The sequence below is a fragment of the Fukomys damarensis genome, unplaced genomic scaffold (assembly GCF_012274545.1).
Source record: "Fukomys damarensis isolate Sample0158 unplaced genomic scaffold, DMR_v1.0_HiC HiC_scaffold_12, whole genome shotgun sequence".
In the NCBI taxonomy this organism is placed as follows: Eukaryota; Metazoa; Chordata; class Mammalia; order Rodentia; family Bathyergidae; genus Fukomys; species Fukomys damarensis.
Window position 1 is genome coordinate 51,924,465 of NW_022900924.1, and position 8,951 is coordinate 51,933,415.

An 8,951-nucleotide genomic window follows, 5' to 3' on the forward strand; every position below is an offset into this window, starting at 1 on the left:
TTTTTTTTTTTTTTTTTTTTTGGTACAGGGATCGAATTTAGGACCTTGCACTTGCAAGGTGGGCAGCAGAACCACTGAGCTACATCCCTGGCCCTAAAATTTAAGTCAAGTAGGCATGGCTTTCTATCTAGCCTCCAGCCTGTTGCTGGCTGAGAAGACTTGGGTGAGTTACCTTTCCTTTCTCCACCATGGTTCCTACATCATCCTTCATTCCATTCCTCAGATATAAACACTGTCAATATTTGGTGTCTTTATTTTTCTAAGCATATATTAATTTTCCCCACACACTTGGAACAATACAATGTAAAAATTCTCATCTCAAAACAGCAAACCCCCAAAATAGTAGCCATTTTTTGGACAAAAGTTTTTCTTGGGCTTCTCCCCAATTCCTGAGGGCGAAGAGGTGGTCTGCGGCTGTGATTATGTCAGAAGCACACAGAGACCCAAGTATAAAATATAAATTTCGACAGTGTTGGAGGCAAACACACATCATCTAACACTCAGGGTGCCTGAGGCAGGAAGACCATGAGTTCGAGTTCTGCTATGGCAACCTAACAAGATTCTGTCTCTAAATTTTAAATCAATCAATCAATAATAAAAAGGGTTTGGATATAGCTCAGTGGCAGATTGCGCTGAGTTCAGTCATACCACCAAAAAAATAGACAGTTAAATTGATAGATCAATTGATAGATTGATTCTGAAGCTCCTACCACAGATAGAATCTTGGGGCTGAGCCTCTGGGATGAGAGCCCCCCACTTTCAGGATGGGTTGATTTTCAAATCCAGTGGAAGGGGTTAAAGCCCCATAGAAACCCAAAGCACACCTATTTTCCATCCTCAAAGCTTTAGACACTCAAAGAGGTGAACCAAACATGTTTAACTGCCTCCCAGGCTCAGGGAAAAGCATAGTTTAAAACTGCTGAATAATTTTTATGGTATGGATATACCAATTTATTTTCCTTTTGCTGAATATAAAGGTTGTTTCCAAGTTGTCATACAAATAATGTTGTTATAAATATTGTCTTACATCTTTTTTCTTTAAGACGACACCTTTTTATTAGGCCAAAGTAACTGTACAGTTTCTTATATTCTTCCTGAGAATAATTTATATCCTCAACAAACTAAAGAGGAGGGTATATTTTTCAGTTATCTAACAGCATGGTGGTGTAGTAACTGGACGTCTAAAGAGAGCCAGTCTCTACATTCCTCTTAATTTTCCCCTGGGAAGACAGACACAATGAAGGGTGAGTTAGTTCTGGTGGCTGTAAAATAGTCAACATAGCTTCTTTAATCTTTCTTTATAAATTATACAAAAATGTAAACCAGGGATGGTTCTGGAGCTTCTTCTCAATGGGGTTTGGAGGCGATCTGTACAATGTTTGTCTGCTTCCAGAGAAATTATGTTGGTATGAAACACTAGCACAAACAGACAAACAAAAATTTTTTTGAAAAGAGGGTTGGGGGTTTGGCTCAGTGGTTCTGCCACCTGCCTTGCAAGCGCTAAGGGCCTGAATTCGATCCCCAGTACCAAGAAAAAACAAAACAAAACAAAACAAAACAAAACTTTAAAACACTAGCACATTATCCCGGTGAAAAAGACAAGAGTTTTAGTTGTGTCCAACAGCTAGTTCCCAACCCACCACTTCAATATCCATGTGAAAGTAAAGGGCGGGAGAGACAGAGAGAGTGATACTGGTGTTTCTGAAATGACTTGAGTCTTCAAAATGGCTTTATATTTTTGGTTTGTAAATGGGATTAGCAATTGCAGTAGAAGAGTATTCTAACCAACAAAACCCCCAGTCTGCATAACTCTTCGGCAGGAAAAGGATTCTCTGCCTCCTGAGTTTTCTGAGATTCTTTACACACGCTCTCTTCTTCCAGGATGCAGCAGAGGGAGGTCAGGAATCCACATGGCTCCCAGCACATTTCTGATTACAGTCATGTATCACCTAAGGATGGGGATATATCCTGAGAGATCTGTTGCTAGGCGATTCTGTCTGGGTGTGAACATGACAGGGCACACTCACACAAACTATGATGGCTACAGTGTCACTAGGCAATGGAATCCCCTGGGCCCGTGTCATAGATAACAGTCCGCCATTGACCAAAATGTCATCACGTAGTACATGATGTGTTTCCAGTGGGAAGAGTCCCAGAAGTGTGATCACAGTGTAGAGGGGCTAAAAGGCATAAGGATAGACATTTTAAAGGCTCTTGATAAGTACTGTACTGCCAAACTGCTTGACAGAATGGTCGTATCAATTTATTCTCTCACTAGCTTAGTCTTTAGAGGGTGGTGTTAATACCCTCAGTGGAAGACCGGGGATTTAGCACAGTGGTTCCACTGCCTGCCTCAAAAGCACAAGGTACTGAGTTTGATCCCCAGTACCAAAAAAAAAAAAAGAAGGGAAAAAGGATACTTTCAGTGGAAAGTATTCCAGTGGATCATTTAAGGATGAAAATGTGAAACTTTCCTGGAATAAGATGGAATGGGAACACTTAAATATAAATTTGTTTGCAGAATTTAAGTTGGAAGAAGCAATAGCATTTTTGGATATGTAACATGATCTAATTTTTATTAAATATGCTAGAAATGGATGTCCTATAGAACAGTGCTTATAGAAAAGCGAGCTATGAATGGTTGCTATGGGAGCCTTGCAAGTAAGCTTCAGAGTGTTCCAGTAAACAAAAATCTGAAAGACAAACGTGAAAAAGGAGTAGGAAATAAACCAGAATCTGTCAATTCACTTCTAAGGAAAAAAGAAGAAAGAAAGAAAGAAAGAAAGGAAGGAAGGAAGGAAGGAAGAAAAGAAAGGAAAGGAGGGAACGAAGAAAAATGACAAAGTGAGCTAAAACTAGAAAATATTATTAAAAAATAGCATGGAGGGATTGAAGACACAGATTGCAGGAGAAATGATATTAGAAGAAAATGCCTTGAATTCTAACCAAGTAGTGAGACAGAGGTGACCATATGAGGTTCTGAAATCAGTCTTTTATTTGTCACTGATGTGAAGCCAGGTGTGGTAGTACACACTTGTGACCCCAGCACTCTGGGAGGCTGAGGCAAGAGCCCAGCCTGAGGCAATTAGTGAGACCCTGTCTAAAATATAAAAAAGAGTTGGGATGTAGATCCGTGCTAAGGCCCTGGGTTCAGTTCCCAGTACCAACAAAATAAAAGTCCCAGTGTGCGGACCCCATCACCAGGGTAACCACTCCCTGGTGTTAGGCTCTGGTCTGAAACCCTACCAAGCCTCTGCAGATGCCCGAGGGCCTGCATTTCTGAGGGCCTTTCTGAGGCTGCCTCTGTTCCCTAATGTGTCCGTATGGCTCCTGCTTCTCTTTCAGCAGCCGCCCCGTCACCCAGAACCTTGGTGTGTTCAATTCACTGAGCTGTAGGAGTCACACTGCCCCTTAGGCCACAAACCAATGAAAATTACGTTCCATGCTTTCTTGTTCTTTTGAACATTCCCTGCTGAAGTTTGTCACCGACCTTTACTTTTATCTGCGGCCCTTACTCCAACATCTCTCAGAAACCCCCTTCTCTCTGCTCCACCCCACAGGGAGCTCCTTCTTTCACCCTGACCTCCAAGAAAAATTAATTTCCTGCTTCTTCAAGGGAAGCCTTAGGGTCTTTTTGGTTGCTGAGCCCCAGGCAGCCCTTGCCAGGGCTTTGTCATGGTATTTCCTGAAGCAGAAGCAGCTGCTTTTCCCAAGAATTGTGCTAATGGACCTCATAGCCCAGACACCCCAAAATATAACCAGGTTCAGCGTCCTGCCTTCAGCAAGAGATGAAAGGAACTGCCCGAGTTCAAAGTCACAGCGAGAAGGAGTGGCGAGGACCGGAATCCAGGTTTCCTATTTCTAAAGTGATGCTGGTCTGTTTCTAACAAAGTTAATAAATTCTCTCAAAAGTGAGGAAAGGGGATTTAGAGATGGAGGAAGCCAGATGCAGATGCTGGGAGGAGAAAGGGATTAAAAAAGGCTCAAACTGCAGCTGGGTGTGGTGGTGCACGCCTGTAATCCCAGCACTCGGGAGGCTGAAGCAGGAGGATGCTGTGAGTTGAGACCAGCGTGGGCTGCATAGTGACTTCCAGGATGGTCTCAACTACATAGTGAGACCCTGTCTCAAAAAAACAAAAAAAAAGGATCAAGCTGTGCTACGCACAGGTACCTACTCTCTAAGGTGCTTGTAAGTTTCATGTACTGTGAACATGTACTAATCAAATTTTTAAAATTAATTATTATAAAAATAATTTACCCCAGTGTATAAGCAACATCTTTGTCACCACTCTTTGTCCCTTTTGTTTTTGGCACTGAGTTGGACAATTCAGAATTCCTTACTGCTGCATTCAGAGAACTGCTAAACTGAATAATAGCTTAGTCCTTCTGGATACAGAAATCATCCACTCTAGCTCCCTTTCCTCACCCTCTTTCTCAGAAAAGTCAGACGGACCAGTTAAAGAGTTCGGCTGGAGTCGGGAATAACACTAATTTTAAAATTGAGGTTGAGCATGGTGACGCACACCAGTAATCCCAGCATGTGGGAGGCTGAGGCAGGAGCACCCCAAGTTCAAGGCCAGCCTGGGCTACATAGTGAGTTAAAGCCTGAACCACATAGTGAGACCTTGTCTCAAAAAAGCAAAAACAAACCACACACACACACACACACACACACACACACACACACAACAAAGTAAAACAACAAAACAATCATTTTCCCCACTGACTTCCATCATTTATCTGATGATATCTTCGCCTACAAGTTTTGCCTATAAGATGAATGAGAAGCAAAAAGGTTTTATAAACTAGTCTATCAAAAAATAATTCAAAGCTGCAAAGTACAGTTACTCTAGTGAAGTAAAGGCAAATCAGTGTATTCTGTGAAGCTGTAAAAATATTCTCCGAGAGCCAGGAGCAAGGTGAAAAGGCCCTGCTGGTGCCCTGCCTGCTTCCACACAACCCAGGCTCTTCCTGCAGAGAACAGTGGGAACTCAGAAGCAAGAGGTTCACTTTCTATACCTGGGGTGGGGTGGGGTGGCTGCCAGGAGCTGCTAGCTATTTCTTATAATTAGCACCAATCACCAAAAAATGCCTGTAACAGTGCAGTGTGTGTTGTTTAAAGTGGCTTATTTGAACAATAGCAAACTTCTGACAAAAACAATTTTAGTTTTGGCATGGTAGTTATTTGGCTGTACTTTTTTTGACAGTCATTATCTAATCAGATCAGCTGCATCTGAGATATCATCGCTAAAAATGTCCTTCATAAACTGGGCATGGTGGCACATGCCTGTAATCCCAGCACTCAGGAGGCTGAGGCAGGAGGATCGCTGTGAGTTTGAGACCAGTCAGGGCTACATAGTGAGTTCTAGGTCAATCTGAACTACATAGTGAGACCCTGTTTCAAAAAACAAAACAAAACAAAAAATAAAAGCCTGGGGGAGCCAGGAATTTAGCTCAGTGGTTCTGCCACCTGCCTCGCAAGCTCAAGGTCCCAAGTTCAATCCCTGGTACCAAAAATAAACAAACAAATAAAAGCCTGGGACCTGGGGCCGGGGATTTAGCTCAGTGGTGCTGCCTGCCTCGCAAGCACTAGGTCCCGAGTTCAATCCCTGGTACCAAAAAACAAATAATATTTTTTGAAAAGCTTGGGATCTAAATGGACAAAAAACAATCAAGCTAATGATGTGTTTAATAAATCATTCTCTGAGAGAAAGAAGAGTTAAAGGCTGAAAAAAAATGGAATCACTTTTTTTCCTTTCATAAAACAATCTAGAAAGTGTATCTAAAGTTATCACATTGGGAGGCAACCTGGGGTAGTGATTAAAAGGTGAGCTTTGTAGCCAAACCTAGGTTGAGGCTTTGGCCTACTTATTTGCTTTTGGGTAAGTTATATCCAAAGTTGTTTTCTTATTTGTAAAAAGGAAAAATAGCCTTGTTCCAGAATAGGCAGAACCAATATTTTGGCCACACCACCAAAAACTGATATACAGATTGATTAATTGATTGATTTAATTTTTAATTTTTAATTTTTTGGTTTTTCGAGACAGGGTCTTACTGTATAGTTGAGACTGACCTACAACTCAGCCTCCTGAAGATGTACAGATTTAATGCAATACCAATCAAAATACCAACAGCAGTCCTCACAGAACTAGAAAAAACATCCTAAACTTTATATGAAACCAGAAAAGACCCAGAATAGCAAAAGCAATCTGGAGCAACAGGAGCAAAGCAGAAGGCATCACAATCCTGGATATCAAGTTAAGTAAGATGCAGAAACAACCGAGGCACATCTGATCATCTAATCTTTGACAAAGGGGCAGAAAATATACACTGGAGAAAAACAGCCTCTTATTTTTTATTTATTTTTTTGGTACCAGGGATCAAACTCGGGACCTTGTGCTTGCGAGGCAGGCTTCGGGATCCACTGAGCTAAATCCCTGGCCCAAGACAGCCTCTTTAACAAATGGTGCCTGGAAAGCTAACTGCCATACATGCAGAAGATTGAATATAGACCCTTCTCTCTCACCATGTATCAAAATGAAATAAAAATGGAGGCTGGGATTTAGCTTAGTGGTTCTGCCACCTGCCTCACCTTTTATGAAAAATAAAAGGATCAGAGACCTAAGCATTAAAACAGAAATACTAAATCTGATAGGAGATAAAATAGGTAAAACTTTTGAAGAGATAGGTACAGTTAAGGACTTTCTAATCAGAACCTCAATTGTACAAGAAATAGTATCAAGAATCAACAAATGGGCTGGGCATGGTGGCGCACGCCTGTAATCCCAGCACTCGGGAGGCTGAGGCAGGAGGATCGCTGTGAGTTTGAGACCAGCCTGGGCTACATAGTAAATTCCAGGTCAGTCTCAACTACATAGTGAGTGAGACCCTGTCTCAAAAAACCAAAAAACCAAAAAAAAAAAAAAAAAAAAAAAAAAAAAAAAAAAAAAAAAAGAAGAAGAAGAATCAACAAATGGGAGCCAGGGTTTTAGCTCAGTGGTTCTGCCACCTGCCTCTCAAGTGCAAGGTCCTGAGTTTGATCTCCAGTACCAAATAAAATAAAATAAACAAATGGGATCACACCAAATCTGAAAAGCTTCTTCACAACACAGGAAACAACCAGCAAACTGAACACACAAACTGCACAGTGGGAAAAATTTTTACTAGCTATTCCTTGGATAGAGCGCTAATATCTAGAATATATAAAGAACTCAAAAACCATACACCCAAAAATAAAAGACCCAGTCAAAAAATGAGCAAATGAAATGAATAGATACTTCTCAGATGAAAAAGTACAAACAACTAATAATACATAAAAAATGTACAACATCTCTGGCCATTAGAGAAACGTAAATTAAAACAATCCTGAGATAACCATCTCACTCTAGAAAGAATGGCCATAATCAAAAAATAAAATAATAATAAATGTAGGGCCAGGGATTTAGCTTAGTGGTTCAGCCACTTGCCTTGCAAGTGCAAGGACCCAAGTTCAATCCCTGGTACTAAATAAACCAACCAAACAAAATAAAACAAATGTTGGCAAGATGGTGGAGAAGGAGCCCATCTACACTGTTGGTGGGAGGGTAAATTAGTACAACCATATGGAGATCAGTATGGAGATTTCTCAAAAAAACTAAAACTCAATACTCCATTTGACCCAGCTATTCCTGTTTTAGGTATCTTCCTGAAACAGCTAAAGACATCATATTATAGTGACATGTGGATACCTATATTTATGGAGGCACAATTCATAATAGTTAAATGTTGGAAGTGGTCTATATGTCCATCGAGAAAACAATGGATGAAGGAAATATGGTCTTTATATACAACAGAGTACTACTTTGCCATAAAGGATAATTTTGAGTCGCTTGTAGGAAAATGGATCCAAGTTGAGACCATAATGTTAAATGAAATAAATCATATCCCATGGCTGCTATTATACGAGAATCCCAAAATATAAATAATTTAACAAGCAAAATAGAAGACAGACAAAAGGAAATAGGGAGGCAGATCTTTTGCAAATGGGAAGAGGGTCTAGAGATGGAGGGGGAGCAGGGAAAGGGACAGAAAAAGAATTAAGATGTGTTGTGTACATGTACCAACTCCCCACAATGCATGTGACCATTATGTGCTGCACACACCTACTAAAAACAAAAGAGCAGATGAGCTTGTGCATCTAAAGCCCTCTGACTGTGCCAGGGGAAGAGTACAGATTCAATCATGACATCTCAAAGATAGCAATATAAGGGCTGGGGAATTAGCCCAGTGGTTCCACCACCTGCCTCACAAGCGCAAGGTCCTGAGTTTGATCCCGGTACAAAAAACAAAAAACAAACCACAACAACAATGAATGCTTCTGGACCAGTGCCATTCAACACAAAGGCAGGCTCTTAAACACCTTACACCATGTCCTCATCCATCTTATTCACTGGGTCTGGCACTGTGTGACTTCTGGATCTTCCCCAAAGTACAAATGATCGTGAAAGGTAAACATTTTTTTAATTAAAGATTGCAAACATACATGACAACAAGAAATGAAGATACTAAATAAAAATTTCAAATACACATATATATGACAGCAAAAAAGGATATGAAATAAACAAAAATTTATGCAACACAGACTGATAATCCAAATACATTATTAGTTTGATATGATCTTCAAACATTATGTGTTCTTTCTCATTTTCTTTTCATATAATATTTTTGAAATATTGTATTTACAAATAAAACAAAGTTACATATAGTTGAGAAACTAAAAACTTCCCAGAAAAGAAATATACTTATATTTGAAATCCAAAAACAACTAAAAGAGTTCACATTTTTAAGATCTGATTTTTCTGTTTCTTTTTTATTATATCCATACTTATTTTTATTATATTTTTATAAGTATGATAGAATTTAACACCAATACATTTGTAATATTCTTCCCAAACAAATGACTATGAATTAAA